Genomic DNA, 4,742 nt, shown 5'->3' with positions numbered 1-4,742 from the left:
GGACAGGAGAGGATCCCGTGTATATGAATGACCCTGAGGATGACTCAGATTCGATAGAGACCACGGAGACCAAAACTGTTACTACAAAGGAAAAAGCCAGTGAGGAGGATCACGAGAGGGAATTACGACGAACACCAAAAGAGTATTCAAAGTTAAACCACCCAGTTGCGAACCCCCAAGATAAGCCACGAGAGACAAAAAATGAGGATTGCAAGAGAAAGATTGAAACCTACCCAAACCCAACAATGGAAATTGAATGAGTCCAACAACTGAGGGGTTTGGTGGAAGAAACTCAACGAACATTAGAACCTGAACCCAAACATATCCAGATGTCGGACACAGTGTTTCCCACACAAGTTCAACCTCACAAGAACTACAGGCCGTTAGCTATACCCAGTATCATTCGGGAAGAGAGTGAGGGTAGGACATCTGAAAGTGGACACACACCTTTCCTACTAGAGAGAATGTTTGGTGAGGGAATGCCCAACCCCCTTGAGGAAGTGGAGATTCCATCTTCACCATTCTCTTGTCAGGGTCCTACGTCCCACAAGATGCCATTAAATGTTGCCAAGCTGATGGATTTCATGTCCTCAGAAATACGTACGACTATCATATCTAAGTTATACGGAGATCCAGAATTATTCCTAGCACTGCGAGCGTTTCTCAATGGAGAATTACAGGCCGGATTACCACAGTTTGCACATATGAACAAACCTGACTCGGCAATGAATGATGAGGAACATTTAGCACCACCATCTGACCTAGCGGGACATGAATCTGTAATTGAAATACCTGTTAACAAGTTGGGGCAATACTTTGAAGGTGATGAATCTAATGCTACTCTACCAATCACTACTAAAGGATTAACTGTAAAGGGGGTCCTTGACGGTGGTGCGGGAGTCAGCATGGTGACAAAGAGCTTTTGGGAGTCTATGGGGAGACCTCACCTTGAAGCCACAAGTGTAGTGGTAAAAATGGCTAATGGATCTATTGTTACGCCTATTGGAATGCTAAAGGATCTCAGGATCAAGGTCTTGGGACACAAGGTAAGGCAGACTTTCATTGTTATGGATTTTTCCAAGCATCCTATGTCATTTGAGATGATCTTAGGGCGTCCATTCATGAGGGAAGCAAAAATGGTGCATGACTGTTCCAAAAACCACGTCTACTTACAGTTCCAAGACTCTGTCATTCGAGTTGATCTTTTAAGTGGTCGAACGCATCCTCTAGGAAATAAATTCATCATTGATAATCGATCAGACACAACAATTCACTCAGCTCCATTACAGTATTGTTACACGTGTAACGAAGACACGGATATTGGGGAGAACTCTCCTTATATGGATATCCTACCCGGAATGGCTGAGTCAGACAATGTCGATTGGGTACACCTAGCGGCAACTATAGATACATGGGGAGTTAGAGGAACAACCTGGGTAACACCAGATGGGGAAGAGATACCACACATTGCACCAGTAAACATGTTAGGTGTAGTGCATGTAACATCCGATGATAAGAAAGAGGCACACCTACCTGAGAGTGAAACTGATGATTCCTCAAAGGCTTCAGACCAATACACATCAGAAACGGAATCTCAGGGAGAAATGGATTCAGAACCTGAGGAAACATCGAGTGAACCAAGTATAGAAACTAAACACTCAAGGCCTAGTACGACCATCTATGGTAATTTATATGAGAGTGAAGAAGATACAAGCGAAGACCTATCAGGCGAGTCGAGTTCAAACATTTACCAAAATCAAAACCTTAACAAGAAACAAAGGTCATATAAGAGACGACGATATCGAGCAAATGTGAGAGCTAGGATAAACAAGGAAAGATCTACTGCAGAATGGCTTAGCTATCTAGGGGCATGTGATACTCATCGAAAGCTAGTAGACAATTGGGGTGAACATCTCCAGAGTGTCATGTGGTGCAGGCCGCGACCCATTGACCTCGCTCAATTGGAGGTTACAGAGCCGAAATTGAGTCAAACTATAAGAAGACGTCAAAACCGAGAGTTAGCACAACAACAAAAGGAGGCATAACTAAAAGAAGGGTCTCTGTCAGGACAAGAGCCTATTGACTTACATACGGCTCCTGAACATTTTAAATCTTATACCACGGGGGAGCGAAAGGTTGTGTATGCCAAAGCCCAACAAATACCTACCAATGGAAGCAGTGGAGTCTATGATGGTCCAGCGGTAGTTAAAGAGATAGAATTAGCAGAACGAGGTGAGGAGTCTAAACCAGTCTTTATTGCTCCAGACCTTACCGAAACTGAAGAGGCTGTACTTAAGGAGCTCCTCAAGGAATACAAGGATATCTTTGCTTGGACATATCATGACATGAAGGGCGTTCCACCTTCTGTGGTGCAACATACAATTCCCATGATCAACATTGCTAAACCCGTCCAGCAACGACCCTATCCAATGAATCGTAAGTACGCCAAAATTGTACAAGAGGAGATTGAAAAACTTATCCAATGTGGATTCATATACCCTATTGAGCACTCAGAATGGGTTTCTCCAATAGTCATTGTGCCAAAAAAGAATGGGAAACTAAGAGTGTGCGTGGACCTCAAGAAAGTTAATGTAGCCACTAGGAGAGATCATTATCCCTTGCCATATTCAGAACATGTGCTTGAAAGAGTTGCGGGCAAGGAAGCTTATAGCTTTTTAGATGGGTACTCTGGTTACAATCAAATCACAATTGCATTAGAGGACAAAGTTAAAACTGCTTGTATCACAGAGTTTGGAGTGTTTGCATTTCGTGTTATGGCTTTTGGCTTAACAAATGCCCCTGCTACATTCCAACGATTAATAAACACTGCGTTTAAAGAATTTCTAAGGGAGTTTTGTGAAGCTTTCCTAGACGACCTTTGTATTTATTCTTCTTGGGAGAAGCATTTGTTATATCTACGAAAAATATTTGAAAGGTGCAGATTTTATCGCATCTCATTGAATCCTTTCAAATGCCAATTTTGGGTCACGCATGGAGTCATTCTAGGGCATATAGTGTCCAAGAACGGGATATCCACAGATGAGAGTAAGATTAAAGCCATTGCCGATTTGCCACCACCTACGAACTATAAAGGAGTTCAAAGATTTATGCGCCATGTTGGTTATTATCGAAGGTTTATTTTAAACTTTGCCGAGATAGCGCGTCCATTGTACAAGCTTCTTATCGAGTTTCATTGGACGGAAGAATGTCATCAATCTTATGAGTTATTAAAGAAGGCCCTAACAAGTGCTCCAATCCTGCGAACACCTGATTGGAATGTACCTTTTCATGTGCATATTGATGCATCAAACTTTGCTATTGGGTGTGTTCTAACTCAACCAGGAGAACATAAATTGGACTACCCTATTAGCTTTGCAAGTCGCCAATTAAATGATGCCGAGATGAACTACACTACTACAGAGCACGAAGGTCTAGCTATGATTTACACAGTAAAGAAATTTCGCTATTACCTTCTTGCTACCAAGTTTGTGTTTTATGTTGATCATCAAGCATTGCTATATTTGGTAAACAAGCCGTGTTCCACAGGTCGAATTACACGATGGTTGTTAATTCTTCTTGAGTTTGACTTCACCGTTGTTGTGAGGCCTGAGAGGAAACTTGTCATGGCGGATCATTTATCTCGTATCCCTAATGGCGAAGCTCCTACGGGGGTTGATGATGAATTGCCTGATACTCCTTTGTTCATTGTTGAGACAATGCCTGAATGGAGTGAAAAGATTGTTAACTTCTTAGTTAATGGTTTTCCACCCAAAGAGCTGCGAAAAGATATAGCTCAAAAATTAATCAAGGAATGCGAACCCTATTGCTTACTGGCTGGAACTATCTATAAGAGAGGAAAAGATGATGTTCTTAGACGCTGTGCCCGCGAGGATGAGTATTTATATATTCTACAAGAGGCACACATGGGCGTAGCTGGTGGTCACTTTTTAGGAAAGTTGACTGCCCGAAAGACCTTACAGTCAGGCTATTGGTGGCCCACTCTGTTTAAGGATGCGTCACTTTTTGCAAAGGGATGTGATGAATGCCAACGCTTCAAGAAGCCACAAAGAAGGGATAGGATGCCTCTACATCCCATCAAGGTAACCCAACCATTTGAAAAGTGGAGCTTAGACTTTGTAGGACCGATTAGTCTAGCTGCACGTAACACACAATCACGATATATCATTGTGGCTACCGACTATGTAACCAAATGGGCTGAAGCAAAAGCAACACGAAAGGCGGATGCAAAAACAACAGCTAAGTTCCTCCTTACTCACGTTTTGGATGCCCCTTTGAACTTGTGAGTGACAATGGAACTCATTTTATAAATGAAGTAATAAAAGAACTCACATCAAACTTCATGATATCTCACCACAAGTCTACACCCTATTATCCCCAAGCAAATGGCCAAGCTAAGAGTACCAACAAAACTCTCATCTCCATTTTGACAAAGACAGTCGAGGCTCATCGCACTGATTGGGACCTAAAGCTTACATCAGCTTTATGGGCTTATTGTACTGCGTATAAAGTTTCTATTAATTGCACACCGTTTAAGATGGTGTATGGCCAAGAAGCAGTTATGCCATGGGAGTTTGTCATTCCTAGCCTTCGAGTAGCTTCTCAAGAAGGTTGGGATGGTAACCCCTTAGTTGAGCGATTATATATCCTGGAAAGGCTAGATGAAGAGAGGCAATTAGCTGTGCGAAATGCTCTAGTGGAGAAGGATAGGAGAAAGAAGTGGT

The sequence above is a fragment of the Adiantum capillus-veneris genome, chromosome 11, assembly GCF_014529385.1.
Source record: "Adiantum capillus-veneris isolate H3 chromosome 11, ASM1452938v2, whole genome shotgun sequence".
Classification (NCBI taxonomy): Eukaryota; Viridiplantae; Streptophyta; class Polypodiopsida; order Polypodiales; family Pteridaceae; genus Adiantum; species Adiantum capillus-veneris.
Note: the sequence above shows the minus strand (reverse complement) of the source record.